Below are 25509 nucleotides of genomic sequence, written 5' to 3' on the forward strand. Positions count from 1 at the left end.
CTGGTAAATGCAAAATGCCGTCCTTGGGGCAAAAATAGCTGTGCAATGAGTAGTTTGCCTATGGGGTTCTCATATGAAAAGTTGTTTTCATTTCCATGACAGCAGGTGGCACCGCTGTCATGGAAATCATCGTTTTTACTGCTTTCATTGCATCGTTTATATTGCTTTTAAGGCCATCGATATTTGGTGAAGTTAATGTTTAAAGAATTTTTTTTTTTTAATAAGAATTAGTGTTGGGTTATTTGCTTGGATTTTTTATGTTTTTTATGTTTGGATTTTTTGTTTTGCTTTTATGGGTTTTTGAAATATTTTTGTCGAAGTTTTGAGATCCGCAGTAAAATCGCATTTCTTTGGGTTGTGATCCATTGCATAGATGTTGTGCAGAACAACATAATAAACACGCCGATGTGATTTCTTGATTGTACGTATGTCGAGAATTTCATCCCATGTCGAGAAATACTATAATTGCAAATTATGTAAAGATAATTTATGTAGGGAATTTTCATAAACAACACATAATTCTGTTCTCTTCTTTTCCTCAGATTGACGAATTGTGATCGTCTGTTTCACTATGGTTCGAGTAATGTAGAAAATGATTTCTTGTTCTGCATCCTACCCATTGGATGTGCACTGGCAAATGATGAAGTTTTGGACAAAGAGAAACTTTGGACCAGTGAGGTTCAATTATTTACATCACCAGCTTCTTCAAATCTTCCATTTCAAATATTGAAGGTTCCAAGACCACTTCCAAGACCGCGAAATTAATCGCTTCACCACTATACATAAAATATAAAAAATAATTGAACCTCACTGGCTCAAAGTTTTTCTCCCAAATAAACCTGCCCTTTTCAAAGGCTATTTTATTACTGTCCAAACTCCATCAAACACTCTATCTTCTTCAGCTATCTCTGTCTAAAACTGAACTTTCTGCAGTTGAAATACTGCAGTAGTAAGGTCATCCTTCTTGTGGACTTCAAAGTTTAGAATTAATATTGGTTCCGCTTCTCCAGTTTAATCGATCAATCAGGAAGGGATGTTGAGGTGTTAGTTATTAGCAATGACCTATCTCAGATCCCTTTCAGTTTGCAAACGCACTTGACCTCTTAATAACAAGCTTCCAACCCAGGTATACTCAGGTTATCAGTTCTCTTCTTGGTAACTAAGTAATACAAGGGTACAATCTAGAAGGATCTCAGTAGATTATATTTCTCCGACCGATTGTCTGTCTATTGCTTCAGTTCTTATCCAAACCCCTGCACAGACTGAATAACAGAAATCACCTTAAGAGGAATGAAGCCTTTCATCTCCTATTCCACTCGAAATTCCCACTCAGCAACAAAGCCGTGGTTCATAAAAAATTGCATCAATGCTGTAATAGAAAAGTATCTTTGCATATTATGGATGGGTGAAGGCAAAATCTTCTGTTGCCCATTCTGCCTGTTATAATCCTTACAACAGTCATAAAAGATTCATCACCAAATCGAAGTCAGACTTTGAAAAGGCCAAATTCTCTAAATTCTCCTCATGCCCAAATGGCAGTCGGTCCTTCTTGTCCGTTGCCAAGGACATTGGGAGCAACTTCTTTCACCCAGGATCTTATCACTCTCATATCCTGATAGTACAGAAGTAATATCACTTAAAAGCAAAAGCAACTTACTGGAATCAGTCTTCTCTTCCAATTCTGGCATTAATGATCTGGATAAAGGTCATTTGCTTTCAACTACATAGGCACTCTTCATGGCTTACAGAGTCTGCCAACAAAAAGAAATCCAAAGAATCCTTAATAACCCGAACACAAACAAAGCATCTAGTCTTGATACTATCCTACCTATTAAGCTAAAAATTATATCCCAGAACTAATACCAATTCTGTGTTGCCACTTGAATCTATCCTATTCAGCTCTCATCTACCTCGCAACATGGAAATAGGTCCACATCAGTCCATTCCCAAAGAAAAATGATTAAAGACAACCAACGATATGCAATCCAATTAGTCACACCTCTGTTGTCACTTAAAAACTGGAAGTTATCAACAACCAACTCTTGAACCATCTAGAGACATATCAACTAATCATGGCCAATAGTATGAATTCCTCTACTTTCCATCTACAACTGAACTTCTTGCATTCACTAATCACCCCTGGACTCATACCATAGATAAATTTGCAGAAACTGATATTTTTGCTCTCAAATTTCAAATGCATTTGATCGGGTTTCGTAAAGGTGCCTGTGTAACTAACATCCATCTTATGGTTTGCCTTTCTCACTCTACAATTGGATCATTAACTTTCCCAATTTTTTTCTCACTACATATCATAGTGGACGGTTTATGCTCATCGTGTTACCGTACAATGTAGGATTACCCCACTGTTCTGTTCTTTCCCCTTTCTCTTCCTTTTTGTATATAAATGATCTGGTCTTTTCCAATCCTATCCATAGCTCTGCAGATGAGAGTACACTTCATTCCTCCTTTTCATTCGACAATCCCTGTAGTAATAAAGTATTAGAATTCTCGATGTCATGACCAGTGACCTGAACTCGGTTCTAGTAGTTTTTCCAGTGGAGCAAGGACAACATTGTAAGTGTCAATGTCACCAAAACTCAGATCTTTCTGATCAATCGCAAGAAAGAACTCCCATTCCTGACCTCTTACCTTCAGTAATATTCAGATATCCAAACATGATCAGAGTTCTCTCTTTGCACTGATCTGTCAGTCCGATCTTTCCTGGCACAACCACATTTTATCTATAGCTTATGCATTCTCGAAAATATTTGCATTTTTTTTCAAAAGACACTACTTCGAACCTCCACAGATCCTGACTCAATACAAATCCAAAATCCACTCAGTGATGGAATACTGCTCCTATATTTGGAATGGTACACCAAGCTCCTCTCTAAGATTGCTTGATTCTATCCAGAAAAGGGCAATCCAATTAATTACTGATAATTTCTCGAATACGCAATTCAAATCCTCTCTCATAGACGTTCAGTTTCTCTCTTGTGCCTCTTCTACAGACACTTTCATGCACAGTGTAATGTTGAATTGACGCTAATATTCCTCCAGCCTACATCAATATCATTAGAAAAACGATAACTGGTAAAAAATATTAAAGACCATCTTGACACGCACCGAACCAACTTCATTGCCTCCTCTTTTATTCCATCTGCTTCTGTTCTTTGGAAAAACCTTGACCACTGTGATTTCCTCAAAGAATGAAAACTTAGCTGTTCAAGGAGCATGTGAGCAGATTCCTCCTTTCTTTCATTCCTCTTGCCCGCACACGGCAGGAATGTTCTTATGTCTTCTGGCCATTCGTTTCTTGATCGATATAAAATATTCTATCTGATGTAAATTTAATTGGTGGTTCTCAATGGCAACCACCTCACGCATCCGATTCAACTCATTCGTCATTCTCATAGCGAACCATTTGAATCTTACATCCCTACTAACTACACTGTTACTGAATTTCCAACGGTGATCTCTTGCTCCTCTCTTAGCAGTTTCTTCTACAAACCTGAAAGCACCATGAGAGGTACTGCCATTAAATGCTCCCAACAAATTCTGCATCCTGAAGAAAGCCACTGAAAAAATCTGAACAAAAAGTTCTAGATTTGGATGCATCCAATCTTTATAAAGGGGATGGGAACTACTTCTTCGCTACTAGGTGGCAGGCTATGAAGCACCCAATTGATCTGATGTGCACTTTTTACAATTTTTTTAAGAGTATCTGGGAAATTCGTAGGCATGTCATCCATGATCTCATTCAATCGATGAGGATATGGAGATTGTAACTGCCTCTGATTAACTTTTAACCAAGAAATCTCTTTCTCTCTCGCTTGTTTCTCCAGATATATTAACAAAAATGTTTATTCTTGTTACTAGCAGTGGTAGCTTTCTAATGCTAGAGAAGGTTTTCTCATAATTTTATTGCTATACAGTTAGTTATTCAATGTTCATGAGATATCTTTAGTTTTTCTGAGCAATCAAATTCACATTTCCATCGGAGTTCTTTGGCATTCAATGAAATGTTAACATCTCTCCACATTCCTTTTTGTAGACGGAGAGAATATTCCGAAATTTCAACTACGTGGAGGAAGTTCGTTCTTTAACTGACTGGAATACAACACAGGAAATGCGCCCTAATTCTTCCAAGAATGAAAGCGCATATTTAAATTATTAATATCGTTTTTATTTTCAAGTGAAAATAATATTATAAAAGAAGAGAATGATTTATTTTCGAATAGCATGCATTCAGATTTTATTGTTTTACTGAATCCCATTATTTTGGGAGTTGAACAAAGGGGTGGGACAAAGTCTGTTACTTTTATTGAACATGTCTAATACGTTCTCGGATTCGAAAGGCACCGATTATGGACCCGATATTTCTATCTTTAGCGATACATTTAATAAATAGAAATAATTGGCATTGGATCTAAATTCCAGTTTCTAATATATATTCACAAGTTGTGTCATTGATAAATGGTATCGCACTTTTTTGCCGAAAAATTCTGATATTCCTTGTCGGATTGAAGAAAAACTGTGGTATATAAATAAGTCAATATATCCTTGTTTATAAATAAGGTATCACTTGAAATCATCCAGATGAATTATTTTCTATTTTTAAACAAAATTACGCACCGAAATTTTGGAGATAGAGCCTGTGTAGCTCAGTGGATGTGGCGTTTGCTCACCACTGCGCTTGGCCTCACGAAGGAAGACTTGGTTTCGAGTCTAGTCGGCGACTAGAGGAAATTTTTCTAAGCTTTTTTCGACCAGTTACCGAGTTAGTCGATCTCTGGCACGGGCAAGCAGGTTTTTCCTCTCGGAAACTCGGGTTTTTCGTCCTGTAAACTCAAGAAAATCGACCGTAGAACCCACATTATTTCAGACATTAAATATATTGTGTTAGGGTTAGGGACCACGAGATGGCGGCACATTTGAGCCGTCTCTCTTCACTGTGTACCGCTTAATTAGTGATAGCCTTGGGCCATCTATCTCTGATTGGTACCAGTGGAGATTAAACTGCCCACTCAGTCTCCATAAGTTAGATAGGGCAAAATGGCCACGCCTACTCCCCGTATACGGGAATAAAAAGGCGTTAGCTGATTTTTTTTATTTTTTTTATTTTGAAGATTATTATTATTATTACAAAAATAAATATCAATCAGAGAGGGTGCGGTTTCGGCTTTCTAACGGATGTGGTGACACCACATCGCATGCCTACGACAGGTGATATCGCTGCTCTTCTGCATTTATGGCTTTCAAGTAGTTCTAATTCGTGTTTTTAATTTAAAGTTGTTGCATAGAAATTCAACTTGTCACGCTAAAGCCAGTGATGATATATAAATCATCGAAATCGCGCTTGTAGTATCCAAAGTTTGAGTGCTGAAATTTGAACACACTGAGGACCCTGGTCACTCACGTGCGAAGAACCAAGCTTCAGTTTCTCAATTGAAGAAAGGTGGGCCATAAAGTGCAACAACGCCTGAAGGATCTATCTTCCGACTGAAATCATATAACTTGTAGGAAATGTGTTAGGAATCTTCACTTTACATGCTCCAATCTTTCAGAAACAACCTCACAACGTAAAGCCAATGCAAAAAGCGAGGAATGGAAGTGCCTATTCTCCGGAGAGAACAAAAAAAAAAAAAAAAACGCTGCCGCATACGATGGTGGCAAGGTATTCATGGAACTGCAACTACACAAAACTTTACAGAGGAAGTTCTAAAATTAGGTCTTGCAATTGACTTCCCCTCCTGCAGCATAACGACAATAAGGCCTTAAATCGGATTCCCAGTAACGGCAAAACATGAGACTTGCCACGACAAGCAAGTCATAGCAGGTTTTAAAAGCAAATCCATAAGAGACAATCGCATAAAAGCCAGCAAGCTGAAAAAACAGTTGTCGAGGATTTCAACGAATTGCAGAACAATACACCAGTCTTAATATTTGAGAATGTTAACACAGTTCAACGCGCGGTTAGCCTAGTGGCTTTACGCTTCGCGACCATATGCCTGGGGAAGGAGTGTCCTAAGTTCGATTTCCGTCGGTGACATGAGGAGCTGAAGGATCTTCCTCAGCCATAGCCAAGCTAGCCGGTCTTGGGCGCGGGCAGTAGGGTTTTTTCAGCCAGTTTATCTGGTGTTTTTCATCCCGCAAGCAGGCAAACCGGCCCCTTGAACACACAGGGATACAGCCAAGAATACCTTGAGGCATAGGAGTGACCATTCTATCCTCGTATTTCGGTTACGAAATCCAAGCATGCTTGGAAGGTTGTGGGCCTTAAAGGCCTGTTAAAGCCATTGGGATAGGAACACAGTTCAACCAAAATATATTTTACCAAGTCAGAAAATAAAACAGAAAAATATTATCAATTATTCTGGATCAGAGATGCTAAGATGTTCTTGAGGTTGTCACAAACCTGACAGTCAATACAAATCAAAATCTTGGAAGATAAAGACAGGCTGCCACAGTATGACAATAAATTTCTAATTACATCAAAAAGAACACTTCAGCACAAAAACAACAACAACAACAAAAAATGAACGTGAACCATAAGACAGATGTAAATAAACCAGAATATATCAGCAATTGTACTTTTGAATACCTTGATAAATGGAAACAACACAGTTCATACGAGAGCCCTCTCTATCCTGTATATTAACATTAGGAGCATCAACGATGTTATTGATATATTGGTCATAACAGACGTATTCCTTACTAATGATTAAGCAACAGCTTTTCAAATTAAAGACCGGAATATTAATATTTCTCGAAGATAAATTAATAGGAAATTAAACTGTTTATCAGTTTGATCATGCTGAAATCCTTTATATTGAAATAATTAATACGGCCAATCGACCAAACCCTTAATACTAAATGCTATTTACAGGCCACCAAACTTAATTGTGATAAAACTCTGCAAGAACTTAATTGCTGACTTTGACGCTAAGAATAATGCTGAACTGAATCACTATCATTAACAACAACCATGGGTCCAATGCCCGTAGGTGTCTGCCGCCATCTTTACATGATTCTTCCATTGCATTCTATTTTGTGCAAGATGACACACTTTGTGTATAGAGTTTCGTTACCATTCGACGATGTCATCTCCCCATTCTCTGTTTGGTCTTCCTCTTTTGTTCTTTCCTTCAATAATTCCAAACAGCAATGCTTTTAATTTTCTCTCACCATTCATTCTACATACAGTATATGGCCAAATAGATGTAGTTCCCTTTTCATTGTTTTTTGGATCAGGTTTTATTTTGATTGTATTCGTCTGCAGATTTCCTCATTGTTCACTTTCTGTACCCAGCTTATTCTCAACATCGTTCTATAGCATTTCCTCTCAATGCCAATATTTTCCTTTCAGATTATCTCAGGAGTACCGAGGCCTTGCATCCCTAGAGCATGCTGCTGAAGATGCAGGTTTCTACAATGCGCAGTTTAGTTTGCATCTTTATAGCTCGGCTCTTCCATATTTTGTCCATGGCTTTTAAAATAATTGTTGCTCTGGCTATTCTAATTTTAATCTCTTTTTTGGGGTCTAGGTCATGCGTTATGTGGCATACAAGATATGTGAAGTGTTCCACATTTTCCAATTGAAATCTGTCTATCATAACTCTATTCAGTAATTCCTGTTGTCCGAATATCATTGTTTTAGTTTTTCAAAGTTGACATTTAGTCCATAATTTTTCCTTCTGTATATAGTGTTTGAAATGTCTGTTCCAGCCTTGCTGAGTCTTCTTCAATCAAGATGGTGTCATCTGCAGAGCAAAGGTAGTTTATTTTCACGCCATTTATCGAAATGCCTCCACCTTCTTTAATCTTATCTAGTGTTCTTCCCAGATGTGTGATGAAGATTATTGGCGATATTGGGTCCCACTTGTATTGTGCCTTGACTAGTGGCAAACCAATCACCAGTCTCACCTACTATTCTAATTTTTGCTTGTGCTTAGTTGTTTATATCTCTCTGCAGCGGATCAATTTATTGTCCACACCATAGGATTACAAGACAGCCCATGTTATATTTTGGTCAATATCATCAAACGCTTTGTGGAAGTCCACGAAACAGCAATATATATTTTTATTATTTCTTCGCGCTTTCTCTGCTATTAGTATTAGTTCGAATATTTGTTGCACTGCACTCCGATCTTGTTGAAATCCGTCTTGCTCATCCAGAAAATGTGCCTCCATGTGCCCCTTCAGGCGTTCTCTTAGTATTTTAATCAGCACTTTGCCAAGATGACTGATTAATGCAATAGTTCTGAAATTTGTGCATTCTAAAGCACTGCCTTTCTTATGAGGAACAACCAGGACCGGTTTTTTCCACTCGTCGGGGGAAACCCTGATCTCCATATTTCATTACATAACTTAGGTATTTTCTTTTACAACTGATTCTTCCCAATATTTTAGCATCTCGCCTAGTATGTTGTCATTTGCAGGACTCTTGTTGTTCTTGAGATGTTTTATAGCCTCTCACCACCTCTTCCAAGATGTCATTTTCAAAGATCTCTGCTGCTGGAGAGATTGCTTTTAGTTCTTTGATTACTTCTGTTTCAGTATCATTTAGTTGATTTTTATATAGTTCGCTGCAATAACTTGTCCATCTGTGTATGATTTCTGTCTTCCTCTTCCAAGATGTAATTTTCAAAGATCTCTGCTAGTCGAGAGATTGCTTTTAGTTCTTTGATTACTTCTGTTGCAGTATCATTTAGTTGATTTTTATATAGTTCGCTGCAATAACTTGTCCATCTGTGTATGATTTCTGTCATGTCCATCCATACTTTACCATTTTCATCTTTGACTGCTACTGATCTTGTTTGCCACTTCCTATTGACCTTTCATATAAGTTTGTAGACCTCTCTAGTTTTGTGTTCTCCATAGAACTGTTCAATGTCTTTGGACTGGTCCTTTAACCATTTGGCTTTATCAGTTGTTGCTACTTTCCATACTTCATTGCAGTTTTGATGGTATAGCTCATCTGCTCTGAATAATCTCTGTTTTAAGTTTCAGTTCTCTTTTCTCTTGTACCAATTTTAGGGTTTCCTGAGTTATCCATTTCTCGTTGATCCTTTTTCTTTCAGGAATTACTTCTTCTGCTGCTTCTTTTAGCACTGTATTGAGTCGTTCTGCTCTTGTATTTATATTTTGTTTTTCACTTGGGGTCTTAAGCTTAGTTTCCAATATGTTCTGATATGCTGTTCTTACCCTGTCTTCATTTAGTTTTGAGATGACTTTAGCATTTTTGAACTTTCCTTTGTACTCGTGTTTCAGTTTTAGTCTTATATTCGCAATCACCAAGCAGTGGTCCGAATCAAAAATCAGCTCCTTGGAATGAACTGCACTGTTGGACTGAGGTTCCCCATTTCTGGTTTATTAATATTAGCTCGATCATATTCCTGTGTTTGCCATCGAAGGAGCGCCACGTCCATTTACGACAATCTTTTTGTTGAAATTTGGTATTTCAAATCATCAGGTTGATATCCGTGGCAAATTCCAGAAGCATCTCTCCACGTTCATTTTTTTCTCCATATCCAAATTTTCGAATAACCTTTTCCCATTCTGTGTTATTTTTTCCAATCTTTGCATTCCAGGCTCCTCCAATGACGAGTATATCCTGCTTCGGAACCTCATCAGTTGCTAGTTGTAGATCAGTGTAAAATCTCTCAATGTTTTCATCCGCACTCTCTGCAGTGGGCACATATATTTGAATGTTTGTGATATTAATTGGATGAGCGCTAATTCTTGCAACCATTATTCTTTCACTAACTGGTTTGTTAGTCATTGCCTGACAGGCCTTGTTTCTTAGCGGGGGAAACCTACGCCTGCTTCATGCTTGCTTTCATTTCCTGACCAGAGAACTCTTCCACCATTTGATTCTCTCGACAATGTCCATCCCATTTCTGAAATACCCGATATATGAAATCTGCATTTCTTCTTGAAGCAACTGCAATTTTCCAGTTGCGCAGAGTGTACGGACATTCCATGTGCCAATTGATATTCCATCCTTTACAGGGCTGAGTTTGATTTTTTGTCTTCGTTTTCAGTAACTGATATTTCGATCCAACCCTGATTACTCGATTGGGGATGCGGACCTTGTTTGACCAGGCGACATCCGAGCTGGCATGAGTCTCTTTTCTTGTTTTTGGCATCAGATTTTAATCGTGTTTTCTTTTTACTGTCAGCACATCGACTTATCTGACAAACCCTTAGTCTTCCTTGAAGAGCTTGGGAGAAAATCAGAAGGAGCATATAGATTTAGGCTTAGGGCGACCTAAGCTCGTCTTGACGCAGTACCGTCATTGGACTTCTGTGGCATTTTATAGAGTTACTTGCAGTTGAAAATTTAAAGCGGTATCCAAATAAGGCAGCTTTAAAAACTACATATATGATACCAAGGGGTCATTTTACAATGCAAGTAAGAAACACAGAAATCTCTCTCTCTCTCTCTCTCTCTCTCTCTCTCTCTCTGTCTCTCTTTATTTTATTAGTTTTGATTAGTGTTTCACTAGTATAGATTGTATCGATCAGAAGCAAATCAGCAAATAATATTAGAAAAAAATAAAATAAAATTTGCACTTTTAAAACCTGTACTTACGACTATATCTGCTATGTAGTACAACCACAAAAATACTTCTTCCAAGTTTGTTTATAATTGGTCTTTCAACACAGTATTCTATAACCGACTTTAAACACAATATTATGATTGTGTACACCTATACGTTTGGATAAATAATGTGTGATTTTACTACGAAATTGTTCCGCTGGTCTTCGACTTGCTGTGATTTGCTTTAAAACAATAAAATTTTAAATTTTAAAATAGTCAAGTATATTGGATATTTTCAATCAAGGTCACACGTGTTTCTGTCTTAACACCACACCACTTCATCCCCACTAACTGTTAATGTTATACACCCTCTAGCTTTGAACATTCAATAATACAAAAGTAACTAAATAAAATTCACGCGTTTGATTTGAATTCGAATACTATCTACATATTTTATACATACTTCGTATTTAGCATTTTTAAAAATGCTAAATATTACCATTGCTAAAAATTATCATTGCTAAAAATTACCATTATTAAAAATGCTAAAAATTACCATTTATTTACGAATATTAAATATTCGTAAATAAAAGTTATTTACGAATATCAATAATATTAAACAATTTTTAAGAACTGAAAATGATATAAACATTTTTATCATTTTCAGTAAATGATATTCGTGCTTTTGGCTCCATTCAGCTTGGTGGCAGGGGCGGACTATCCCCCTTCCCTCGTTCCTTTCTGGGCATGCCACTGATTACTGTTCCATCAAGTGGTTAACAACTTGTAATCTTTTAATCTCAAAATGCGCATTTTTAAATCTTTCCACATTGAACTGATATCCATTGTCTTTTGCCCGTTACTAAATCATCCTACAAACTCTCTACATCAGCTTGAATAAATATTGTTCAGCAAGTTCTTTCTCATTGAATATATTGCACTACCCTACTTGGCATCATCATCAAACAAATGAATATCTTTTTTCAAGCCATTTCCTATATCACTCATGTAAAATTTAAACAATACTGTTCAAACATAGAGCGTTGCGGTATGACGTTGGTCAGCTGATTCATCATGGACTCTGCGTGCAACACGCTACTTTTTGATATTTGTTAACAAGCCATTCTTGAATCGACATCACCAATTTAATATCGATCCCAAGAGCAGTGCAGCAAAGAATTGTTGCTGAGGCTCCTCAATTTTTTCCACATAGTTTTTGCAGTATATTATTTCTTGTTTTGAGCTTGGATGATGCGTTAATGAGATGTGGTTTAAAATATAGTGTTCTATCCAGAGTGACGCCCAGATATTTCGGGAATCTGTTGTAGCGGAGTAGTTTGTGGTTGAAATAGACCATGAGTGCTTTGTTAGAGAGACTATTGTTCATGTGGAAGCATGAGGCTTCTGTTTTGCTAGGATTTGGGTTTAATCTCCATTTGCTGAAGTATTCATCTAGGACTGCAAGGTCGTTTGTTAGTGTATCTTCAAATGTAGTAAAATTGGTGTGTCTGGTGCCTACAGCAATGTCATCAGCGTAGCAAAACTTCTAAGTGGCTGTATTAGGCAAATCTGCGATGTATAAGTTAAAATGGAGGGAAGCCAGAACTGACCCTTGTGGTAGTCCATTATCGAATGTTCTTTGTTTACTTTTGTTCTCGTCCATACACTTAAAAAGGCGGTTGTTTAGCATGCCATCAATTAGTTTTGATATTGCTCTGCATGGGATTGCACGGAGCAACGTACAGACTGCGCCATGCCTCCAGACTGTATCATAAGCTACGGTAAGATCTACAAAAGCTACAACTGTTTTCAGGCATTGTTGGTAGCCTGCTTCTATATGTGCGCGTTGAGTGACAGAACCTGATCACAGCAGCTTCGTTTATGTCTGAATCCGGCCTGTTCATCTAGGACTTGTTCTATTATCTTAGGGGCAATTTTATTGAGGATGAGCCTTTCTAGGAGCTTATACAAAGTGCTAAGAAGGGCGGCTAGTCGGAGGATCGTTGGTTCTGGTTTGTTGTTGGTTTATCCTGGTTTTAAGATGGGGATAATTTTTGTCCTCTTAAACTCTTTTGGAAGTCTACCAGTCTGGAGAATGTCAGAGAAAAACCAAGCCAACATTGTCGAGCTTTTTGACCTGTCTTCAACAGGAAATCAGGATGAATTCCATCGAAACCTGGAGCCATGCCTGGTTTCATATCCATTAGAGCAGTTAATATCTTCAAGAGTGAAGGGTCGTGAATATAAAGGATCTGACGGTCTGTTATTTTTCAAATATGTAAGTTCTCTTTTTATTTGAAGAGCGTGTTGTTTGTCCTTAGTGGTATATCTTGATCTGTTGACAATATGTGATGCATATTGGATAGGAGAAATCGCTGATTGTTCCCTGGCAGTCAGGGTGCCACTAGATAGTTTTCTTAGAAGGCTCCATGCTTTTCTACTGGAATGCCGTAAATCGAGTCTTTCTACTGTTTAAGTCCATTTCTTCTGTCGGCTGGTGTCAAGGCTGTGAATGAGTTCATCTGCAATGTCAGGATCGCCACACTCTAGATATTTTTGATACAATATATCATTGAACTAAACGATAATAACAAATAAATAATGAATAAGAAATCAAATTAATTAAAGAGTTAATAAGCTTTGCCTTTCCAATCCTTCGGCCAGTTCTTTTACATAATAAAAAAATTCAAACATTCCAGAAAATCCACTGATAAGCAATCCTGAACTTCGTAAAAGAACTTCAGGGAATATTACTCGGTATACGATCATGTTGTATATTCAACGATTTATTCAAGCAAGCGCCACAACATATATACTTGTCAAGCATGTGACAGTATGTTTAAATATATTTTTTGAGCTCCAGATATATCGCATGAAAATCACCCCTTTGTTCATCACTGCAATCAGCTTATTTTACACTTCAACTGAATTAATGAAAAAAAAAGACTTTTTTTCCAGAAACCCACTCGTTTTGTTAATATACACGGACTGTTTTCCTGACTGTATCCTCTTCGCAATCTATCTGTCCATGAACCGCAACAACCACTTCTGAAAAGCCAACCGGTGTTTACTAATTCGATAGTTTTTTCAATCCTCGTGAAATTATCGAATCTTTTCCATTTACCATTCATTTGCTACCTTTTCAGATGAAAGTTTTCCCTGAAACCAACCCTGCGAAAGGCATTGCGAATTCCTTAGTGCGGTCTTTTAGGAATAATAATAATAATAATAATAATAATAATAATAATAATAATAATAATAATAATAATAATAATAATAATAATAAATTCATTTATTTTCAGCCCTTAAATTCCCTGCCCTCCTTTACAACCTAGATCATCTTTCATGCTTGAACAATATTATTTCAAGCAAGAAGAAACAACGAAATAATCACCGCTAACTGTTACTACTCTAAATTATCCCTTTTCACTTACCACGAACTTCATCGCGGTAGGTTAAAAAGGTAGAACCCATATCATTCTTTCTCTTGATCACATAGTGGAATATCTCATTTGGAATTCCCTCAGCATGTTTGAATGGTACTCTTTCTCGTCTTTCCTTCCTTCATGTTCTTATCATTCATCTATATCTGCACGTCAGACAGTATGATGTGGAAACGTAAAACTGCTCACAATGTTTTTCACAATAAGATCTCTCGAAGTTTAACTATCCAGTATTATTGGTTTGCTTATTCTCTATGTTCATCCACTTGACACTTCCTCCTTTTATTCTTTTAAATTTATATACGCTGTCTCTTATTGTCTTAATCAAATATTTGTCTAGTTAAAATTAACCTGTTCACTTAAACTTTCATCTCCTTACAACATTCCTTTTACTTAGTTTCAAGCCTTTCATAACCTCCTGCCATGTGATTGGACAGATATCCTCTTTTATTACTATTATTATTATTACGGGAACTCCAAGGAGTCCTTAGACTGATCGAGAGAGGCCCTAAACATATGTCAAGAAAAACAATTCAACATTCACACAGTATCTATCACACTTTGCCTTGAACTCATTCACAGTCATGGCACCCACAGCAGATTGTGGTAGCTTATTCCACTCATTTACCACTCTCCAAGTAAAAACCTAACTCTAACACCCTTACTAACCACACTCTTTCCCAGCTTCCATGGATGGCCCTCCCTAGTCCTCGCACCACCAATCCTGTTCTCAAAACTATCCTCTGAATTAATCTTATAGAAATCCTTCAGTAATTTGAATGTCTCAATCATATCACCCCTTTTCTGCCTATCAACCAATTTCTGCAACCCACAAATCTTCAACCTGTCCTCATAAGGTTCATTCCATAGACCTGCTATCATCTTGGTCACTTGCCTCTAGATTTTCTCCACCTTCCCTATCAAGAAGAAACCCTGACGCCCAAATCTTGGCACAATAGTCAAGATGGGATTTTATCAAGGCTTGATACAGAGGAACAATAACTTGCTTGTCTCTGCTGGTCAAAGTATTCTTCGGTAACCAAGTGATTTGATGAGCTGATTTAGCCACATTTGCAATGTTCCCCTAGACTTCAACTCCCTATCTGCCAACGCTCCCAAATCCCTAGCCTCATCAATCTCCTGGGAGTACAGATCCACCAATTTGGTATACTGCTGCTAATCTTTTCAACCCAAAATGCATAACCTTACATTTTGCCTCATTAAATTGACATCCATTCTCCTCAGCTCAGTCCTCCAATCTATTCAAATTATCCTGCAAAATTTTGACATCATATGCATTCACTATTGCTCTACCCAACTTTGCATCGTCAGCAAACAAATGAACAGTTCCTCTGAGATCCATTCCTATATCGTTAATGAACAAATTAAATAGAAATGGTCCAAGAACAGAACCCTGTGGCATACCACTAGTCACAAGCAGTCTTTTGGACTCCACTTCTGAATAAAACACTCTCCGGTATCTCTCCATCAACCACCCTCCTGTGCATCTCACCAACCCTATATCCATCCCCATATGATGCAGTTTACTGAATAGAATTCCATGTGGTATCCTGTAGGCCTTAGCAATGTCCAGCACTATCACTGTAAACCCATTACCCTTACCCAGTTCAGCCATCACTGTGTTATAAAACATGAGAAAGTTACTGAGGCATGATCTACCCTTCACAACTGATCTACCCTTCACTTATTCACAGATGTTCTTGCAATCAGTCTGAAAGACATCTTGTGCAACATTACGTCATCCGCCGCTGTTACCAAATTTAGCACAATTAACAGCATTACCCCTACCACAAACTGTATGGAATAGCGATCTCTATAAAACTTCAGAAATCTTTCTTCATACCAACCTACTATTTCCTCCTTCCAACTCATGGTTGCACAGTAAAAATTCTTCCTGACGATAAACTTTTTCAATTGTGGTATTAATTTGCATAAACATTTCTGTGACATTTTGGACTCCAACTGAATATTTCGATTGTTACAAAGTGGCAAATAAATTCCTTTCCCAATAATTCGACTTCACAAAAAATTTTTTTAAAACCATCCAGTTCGCTGTTCTCTAGTGTGTGACACTTAAATGAATACATCTTATCTGGTATGCTATTATGAGTACACCATCTACCTTGCATATTTCATTTCTCTCTCCCTCTCTCTTTTAAAGCGCTACTTTGCCTAAGATTCAATTCTGATAAGAATGCCATCGTTAAACTCAACCATGTTTCCGTTACTCTGATCATTGGTGGTCGAGCTAAATCATCTAAAGTTAGAAACTGCTCTCTTTCTTCTGCAATATCTTGCATTGTATAAAGTACCATTTGCAGTACATAGTTGCAGACAGATTGGTCGCTTACGTCTTCTCATTATACACAATCCACGTAATGAAATGTCTCTTTTTTTATGAACAGTAGCTATAATTCTATTAAAGATCAATGCTTTTCTTCCCAGTTCTCCTTAATCATATCCAGAAGGCAATCCACTGACTTTTCTATAATTATTTCATTGTCTCATTATCTTAAACCGCTTCCTGAAATCACCCTTTTCACTTATTCCATCAACGCATTCACGTTTCTTTCCAGAGCCAGAGGTACATTACACCCTTCCACCCTGTCCCTAAAACTTCTTAAAGCATATTTGCGAACGTTGAATGCTCTCATTTATGAAATTCCTGAGCATGAGTTGTTTTTCACTGTTTCATCCTCCTTTCCCACCTTTTGTCTCCATTTCCTGACCAACTGTGCTCCTTCTTTCATTTTCCCCACTTTTTATCCCCCAGTTCTTCCAAGGAATTAATTTTCAAATCTCTTAATTTCTCTGCACACTTTCTGCTTCTCCTTCCTGAACATTTCAGTGTATTTAAAACTTCGTGAGTTCAATCCTTCTTCTGTTCAGCTCTCAATCCGAATTGACTTCTGCTTTGACTTCTTCCATTGACCATCTGAAAGCTTATCGTTCCTACACAAATATGGATTTTTTTAATTGTATGGTGCATACTTTTTTAAAACATGAAGCTGGCAAGAATTGATTCATCAGTCGAAATGGTCAATTCATCAGTCAAATTCATCAAATTCATCAGTCGAAAAGTCAATTACAGTTTCGTGTCGAGTCGCTGTCCTTAAACCCATTCATGTAATGCTGCTATCAAAATGGGTCATGGTAGCAAATGAATCGATTTTGGGTGTTGAAGAGAAGCAACAGTGTGCAGATCATAGATTTATGGAGTGACTTTATATTTTTTTATGTTGATCCCATGAACGAAATTAATTACGTTTGAAGCAAGGAACTCATCTAAATAATTCTGGAGTTTTGTGTTTGAAGTAAGTGCTTATCAAAGGAAGTTCTTATGAGCAGAACCGAAAAGTTATGTTTCTGCGGGAGTGGATCGATGTGTTCGTATTCCTGGATTATTGAAAAAGTGTTTCCGGTAGGTCCATTGGTTATTACAATTAAATTTTGTAATTTAATGGCGGAAGTCTTTTAACACGTTCATTGCCAATCACGCGATATCACGCGATGCTAATTCTCACCAAACGGCCGATCACACGTTATCGCGTTGACGTCGCTAACTAAATAAAAAAATAAAAAAAATTTGGCCACCACACGAAATTCCAATTTTCAGCTTGGTGATGAACGATATCGCGCGATCACGCGATGCGAGTTCTCACCAAACGGCCGATCACGCGTTATCGCGTGGACGTCGCTAACTAACTAAAAAAAAAAATTTGGCCACCACACGAAATTCCAGTTTTCAGCTTGGCAATGAAAGTGTTAAAAAAGCATGAGCAATTTTATTTCTGATTAGTATATCTTCACACAGAATTAGAATTATTGCAGATTTGGGTAACAAAGAATGGTATATTTGATAAAGAACGATATAAGGTTTATTGCATTTTCAGAAAATACGAGTGAACAATAATAGAAGGCAGGGTATTGTCTTTGATTGTTTGCAAAATATTTCCAACTTGCAAACTTAGATTTGTCGAAAGTGTAGTGGTATAATGTGGGAGAATGTGTACAATGTGCTACAAGGTAGTGCTTTCGAAACTATTTGGTGTTAGATGAGGGTGAACAGGGCAAAATATGTTGTCATATGCTGCTATATTGTTTAGTAGATATAGGTAAGAAGAATCAGCAGATCAGTTCGATTAGTAATGACATAGCAATCATTACGAGCACTTATTATGGATATATAAATTGGAGCGGGGAAAGAATACATGGGGATAGCAATTGAAATTCATACAGTTTTAAGCGAAGTTTTCTTAAGAGAACATGCGATTGAAGGAACTTGTTCCCCCGAGTGTTCGATTTCGTAATAACTTCAAATAATATGTGCGTACCGACGGCAGCTATTTTGCTTCAATTTGGAGAGAGTAGGCATCGTGGATCTCGAAGCTGTTAGGTATGTTCATTCTTCGGACGTGAAAGGGGGCTGTGTAGAATTACAGATATGGAATTATGCCACGCTCAGAGGACAATTTAGAGTAGTATGTTATGAGAATCTGAAAGAGAAAGATGTTGGATATGAAAAGGAAATAATCATTTGAGATTTGAAGGAAGGAAATATCTTCATACGTGGTAAGGAAGGTAAAAACAAATTATGAGGTGAAATGAGCTGCGCAGAAGCAAGAAAATCCCAAAGCATTCTATCGCCATTTAGCCAGTAAGAAAAAAGTTTGTAATGAAAAACAGATCTTGAGAAATTCTGTTGCAATGACAGTAACAAAACCAAAAGAAATAATTGAATTACTGATTATTTTGCAAAGGTTCTTCATCAAGTTGCAGGTAAATCAGTACCTCCTATTGGATAGAAAAATGGGAGGTGCTTTTAGTATTGCAAAATCTCAAGAGGAAATCTCTTGGGATTAGCTAGGATTTGGGTGGTGTATGTTGCTTGAATATGCAAGAAAAATATTGCTACTTTCGTGCGCGCTGTTTAACTCAACTTCAACTCTGGCTGAATCCCAAGGGATTGAAAGGACAGTAGTTCTAATACTGTTGTAGCGATTATGGTTTTGGAATAAGTTGGTTAAAATCAGAATTCGAAATTGGTTTCGATACTTTATGGAAGACGAAAGTGGCTTGCACCAGAGTGACGGCGAAGTCGAATAAAAGTGAAACCCTAACCTGGAGTATTGAGGAAGTTTGCTCAAGCATTCAGTAGGAAATCGCATATTTATATGTTAAGTAAACCGAAGCGAATGATGAAAATTTGGGCTGAAATCAAAGAATCATGTACATCAAACATTAAGCAGGAGCAGAGGTATGTCCAAAGCTCTTCTTGATTAGTCCATTACTGTTTATTTACTACATTAAAAATATGGGAATAACACAATTAGAGATATTAAGTCATACTAATAATGCTGATGAATAAAATACACATAGAAATACTTCAGGATTACCTGAATAAGCTGCCAGTGTGGGCAAAGAATAATTGGTTCTTTTAATGTATCAAAAGGAAAAGTTGTTCCATTTGAATTGAAAACGTTTCAGTCTGCATATAAAAAATAAAAAAAATCAGCTAACGCCTTTTTTTTTTTTTTTTTTTTTTTTATTCCCGTATACGGGAGTAGGCGAGGCCATTTAGCCCTATCTAACTTTTGGAGACTGAGTGGGCAGTTCAATCTCACACTGGTACCAATCAGAGATAGATGGCCCAAGGCTATCACTAATTAAGCGGTATGCAGTGAAGAGAGACGGCTCAAATGTGCCGCCATCTCGTGGTCCCTAACCACTAACACAATATATTCAATGTCTGAAATAATGTGGGTTCTACGGTCGATTTTCTTGAGTTTACGGGACGAAAAACGAGTTTCTGGGAGGAAAAACCCGCTTGCCCGTGCCAGAGATCGACTAACTCCGGAACCGGTTGAAAAAAGGCTTAGAAAAATTTCCTCTAGTCGCCGACTAGACTTGAAACCAAGTCTTCTTTCGTGCGGCCAAGCGCCGTGGTGTGCAAACGCCACATCCACTGAGCTACACAGGCTCAGTCTGCATATCACACCTGAAATTTCAAGTCAGGAAATTTACTAGGGTAGTGAGGATATGGAGATCATAGTTGAAATGTTTCCATATTTTAGAGATCCTCTTACAAAAATTGGAAAAAATCGCACAGCAGATCAACTGGACAGTTCAAAGCATGGTGTCTAGTAGTGAAGGAATATTTATCACCACTTTATAATGATTTGATGCATTCAAATCTGTGCTCAGATTTGTTCGACTGGGTTTTTTCAGAATGTGGAAATGGTTGAGAGCATTCAGTGGCAGTTCCTCTGATGATGTTTCAGATTTGGGGAAGAAATTCCGAGAGGAGCAATAGAACACCGTTGGAATTTGAGTAACAGTGTACTCTTAGTAGGGATGTAAGGTTAAACTTTATTGCTACGAGAGTCGAGAATGAGTGCAATCGGATGTGTGAAGTGATTCTCAAAGAAAACCACCAATTACATTTAACACTGATAACTGTTTTTTTTTATATCTGATCCGCACACGAAACACCAAAAAACCTACAGCATATTAGTACCGTGTGTGTGCAAGAAGAGTCTTTTCACATTTTGCTTGAACAGTTGAGTGCTGTAATCTTAGGGAGGAAGGCCCAATGGGGTAAATTTTTCCAAAGGATTGAAGTAGATGGAATGAGAGAGGGTACAGAGTTTGTTCGGTGAGTTTCAAGATGGACTATGAAAGGATGTTGGTTAGCAGTGGCTCTTGTTTTAATGATTTTGAAGGAGAATGGAGGAATAATACTGGCCAATTCAACTTAGCATTGTCCATGATAGTACCTGCAGAAGAGGTACAAGGTAGAAATTCAGCGTCTTGTGAAGTGAGTATGTGAAATTAGGATCATTAATTAGCCAGATTTCTCTCTTTTGGATACAGTTGAGAAATCTCAGAGAGGGGTTTGGTGCACCACCCCAAATATGGGAGCATTATTCCATGACTGGGTGGATTTGGGATTTGTAAAGAATGAGGATCTGTGGAGATGTGAAGTAGTGTCTTGCGCAAAAAAATACGCCAAGTTTTTGAGCGGCTTCAGAAGCTACAGTTGAAATGTAGTTTTGCCAGAGAAGGTCAGAGCTTCGGGTCAGTCTAAGAAGGGAAATCTGATCATGTTTGAACAACTCAATATTACTGAATGTAAGTGGGAGGGATGTGAGCTGTTACTTGCTGAAGATTAGACAAATCTCAGTTTTTGTGGCATTCAGATTTTCATGGTTATCTTCGCCACACTGTGGATATAGGTAAAAGATCCAAATTCAGGTCAATATTCATGACAGATATTAAGGACTCTAGTACTTAAATCTTTAAGGTTTATCAAAGGAGGAATTGAGCATACCGTCAATTCAGTAAAGTTATGGATTGGATTGGACAATTTTTTAACACGATAGGTGGGATACCATGAAGGTCAGACGCCTTCTTTGTGTTTAGGTTATTACGAATTCTTCAGATTTTTCATTGTCAGAAGATTATGGGTGACATGAAGGAAGTTCTTATTGGAATGTAGGAAACTCTCTGCATGTCATGAATGCAGGAATTGGAAGAGAAGAGCGATTGATGCCAGTAAGTTTGCCTTGTTTTTATAAGGTAACTAATGTACCATCAGGATGTGAGAGTGGTGGGATCCTCGGTGGGAAGAAGTTGCGACCAGTGGCCTTGGCAAAGGACCAGAAGGAACAACTGCCATTTGAGCATGAGGCGAGTTTGCAGCATTTGACTCTTCAAACGTCTAACGTCGACTTGTTTTGGATTCTTTCACAAGGCAGAGTTGGCAACAGGATATTTCATCTTGAGCCATTCGTGGTAAGCAGAGTTATTTTATTTATTATTATATTTTTTTTACAGCACACTTTTTTGAGAACCAAGCCTTTGATGATGTCTGAGCATTTGGAGTGGAATAAGAGATAAAAGCCTTCATTCCTTTGAGGATGGATTCTTGTATTCGGTATGAGCAGGTGTTTTGATAAGAAGAACTGAAGAAGTAGATGGATCATGGGAAGGAGGAATAGAATTCACGGAGTTCCTACCAGAGGGCACCCTTGTAGTGCTGAGTTACCAAGACAAGAACTGGCAATCACAGTATACTTGGAAGGGGAACTTGTTAGGAAGAGGTCAAGTGTGTTGGCAATTGCAGGGGTTGTCAGGTATTCTGACAGAGATGAAGATTAATGATCTGAGATAGGTCAATTATGATGCAAACTCATCAGCATCCCTGCTTTCTTCATCGATGATACAGGACAAGTTGGAGCCAATATAAGTCATGGATTTTGAAGATCCCAAGAAGGATGGCCTCACTATTGCAGTTTTGAACGGCAAAAAGTTGCACTTTAGATAGAGGGGTTTGGAGAGCAAAATGTGGAATATGAAAAGGTCGGATTGATTTGGAACAGAAGTTTTGAGCCAAGGCTGATCAAACAGTGGATAATCAACAAGGATTTTCACTTAGGCATGGTATGTCATTTCTGGTGAATGCACAAGTGCTGCCCTTGTGACGAAAAGAGCTGTGTAATGGGTAGTTGAGGTGGATGGTGGCTGTAGAGGTTGCCAGTTCGGGGCTCTGATTGGAACAGTAAATCTGGATTTGATGACCGTAGGTGGTGGCGCACATCGTTTTTATTGCTGTTTAGACCATGGATATTTGGCGAAGCGGATGTGAAACTTTATTTGGTAATAATAATTAGTGTTTGTGGTTGTTTGGTTGGATTTTTGATGTTTTTTATGGTTGGATTCTTTTTCTTGTTTTTTGGGGGGGGAGGGCTTGATCTATTATCTATTTTTGTGTGGAGATTTTTAAGATCGGCAGTAAAATCACATTTCTTTGGGTGCTGGTCCATTGTATACATGTCGCGCATAACTACAGGGCCGACTTCACACGGTGAGCAGAAGATGCGTCGCATCGGGGTGCATTCCTCAAAGGGGACTGACATGAGAATAAAAAATGAAATAAAAACACATTTTAATATTAGCGTTCACTAAATGTGGATATGCCCTAAATAGATTGAAATAAATGCTGCGACTTTTAATACCATTTTATAAAAACTGCAAGTTGGCTTTTGCTGTATGGTATAGAGCTGGTGGAAGCGCTAAACAAGCCAGGCGTTCGCCCGGTGCGTCTCGTTGCAGGGGTCGCCCTGACATAACTGACTCTTTTTTTTTTTTTTTTTTATTATTACATGAAAACGGATTTGCTTATTTCGACGTGTTGAGCACACGTGTATATCCGGCTCTGTGTTCGTAAATCATCGAATTGTTGATTTCTTAAAACAGTGAATGTGCAGTTAATTCACATTGAGGTAAGTAGATTGAAAATTTAACCTAAGACATTTTCAAATAAAAAAAAAAATGAATGCATTTATATATGTATTTATTTTTATTTTTTATCTACATTTATGTTTTATTTCTTACAAATTATCTGTTCAATAGATTTTTTATTTCATAATATTACTCCTGGAAGTGAATTATAAATAACTACTCTGTCTAGTTTTCTAGTGGTTTGAAAGTTTTCACAGACAGTATTCAATATCTATTACTTCGTTATACCGTTTGATAAAAGAAGTAAGCCAATAACATTATTGGATCCGCCGAATCAATATTTTTTGCAATCTACAATCATTTGTTCAGCTGACCCTTGACATTATTTCAATTTTTAGAAATTCTATTATATATTTTCGCCTTTTAAAAACCGTTTACATGTATGCAACAAAACGAAAGTTCAGTAGTGTTATTTTTTTTTTCTTAAAAAAATCCAAATATGACGCCTTTTACTGCTGCTGGAAATAACTTTTGTCTTAATAATAATATTCTCAGCTCGAGGTAAAGGCTACTGCGAAAGAAAGTCCATTTCTTTAGAAGTGACACTAAAGGGCCTCAAGCAGTAGTGCTTGAGCTGCAATACATCATCATACCTTGTTACAATACTACATTATAAATAGTATTGTATTTATATATAGCAAAAAAGTCTTGCTTTATTTTCAAGTATATCCTACACAGAAATACCGAGATTTCTTTTAGAGGCTGATAAAATATTTATGTCAAAATCATTTCTTAATTTATAATAATCACAGTTTCAATTTTATTTTCGAAAACTTATAATTTGATACAGATATTTAAGAAAGAAAGAATATTTGAATTTAAAAAAAAATAAGTGCATGTGTTTCAGAATGATTCAACTTTTCAATAAATCTTCTTCTTGTGATGGAGAAGAGCCTTTCATGCTACTGACGCTTGAAATAATTTATTTTCAAAACCGTTCACAAGACAAATTGTTATAAACGTAAATCATTTGGGGAACATACTCATACATTTCAGGGTAAAATTGTAGTAAAAGTGTTGCTACTTTGCCAACTGTCTAAGCTCTGTCAATCAAGAGATAACATTAAAAATGTTATCTCTTGATCGACAGAGTTTGGAGTGCAAAAGGGAGAATATGAAAAGGTCAGATTGATTTGGAAGAGAAGTTTTGAGACAAGGCAGATCGAACAGTGGATAATCAAGGATTTGTACTTAGGCATGTTATGTCATTTCTGGTGAATGCACAAGTGCTGCCCTTGTGACGAAAAGAGCTTCAAAGTACCCTTAGAAGAGTGAACCTCTGTTGTCCGGAGTTAACTCCATTAGGAAATTCCAAGTCAACATTTTGGTTATTTCCAAGATATATATATTTGTGGAAAATATTGTGGAAATCCATACTTTTGTTGAAAAATTGTTTTAAAATATTCTAAGAAAAAAAAAATGCTATCAAGCAAAATTTATTGCAAGAAATAAGGTTTGAAAAATTCTTTTTATTTCACCTTGCGCTACTACGATGTATGGAAATATGCATGTCACGTTGTTAACCTTTCATGGGTGGAAACAACATAAATAAATATACATATGATGGAATTATCTGAGACATTTCTTATAAGGAAATGATTAAAATTTTATGTTTGGAACTATTCTAACCACCGCCTATACACTGCCACAACCACTCATAATAAATGAATTATAAATATCTACTTTCTTCTAATTTCGAATTTCTCACTTTTCGCAGAATATACGCTTCACTTTTGAAATAATTAAAGATTTTCATATTATTATCTATAAAGAAAGGTCGTCAAAGTGCTTACTTCAGGATCTGTGAAGTATTCTAAGAAATTTCATTTTGAACAAAAATAAAAATAACCTAATTTGGAACGTCGACAGCCCGTTTTTTTTTTTTTTCTTTCTTCAAAATATTTCAAATAATTATCTTGAATTAAGTTCTGCGAGATCCAATAAAATGTATTGTCGACTAAGCGATTAGACAAAATTAAAAGAAATAATAAAAATTACACTGGTTCTTCAAGGCGAACCTCTGCAAGGATCTCTTATTTTGTCCTGGAATTCAAAATTGTACAATCAGAGGAGAAAACTGAAATAAAAATAATTTGTATAGTTTAGTCTATCCAATATAACTAAAAGTCCACTTACCCAGCATAGAAGAAGGAACTACGCTTCTACAGCTATGATCGCGAGATAATCTGATTA

At 37.1% G+C, this 25509-nt stretch overlaps 1 protein-coding gene across 1 annotated transcript in view; it reads right to left on the reverse strand.

The window, feature by feature from the left end:
- Positions 1-25509, reverse strand: part of LOC150093486 (uncharacterized) — a 96857-nt gene that overhangs the window by 28715 nt on the left and 42633 nt on the right. The gene's annotated exons all lie outside the window — the stretch shown is intronic.

This window comes from Typopeltis vanoorti, chromosome 24 (genome assembly GCF_054136105.1).
Source record: "Typopeltis vanoorti isolate ZY-2024b chromosome 24, IOZ_Tvanoo_1.0, whole genome shotgun sequence".
NCBI lineage: Eukaryota > Metazoa > Arthropoda > Arachnida > Uropygi > Thelyphonidae > Typopeltis > Typopeltis vanoorti.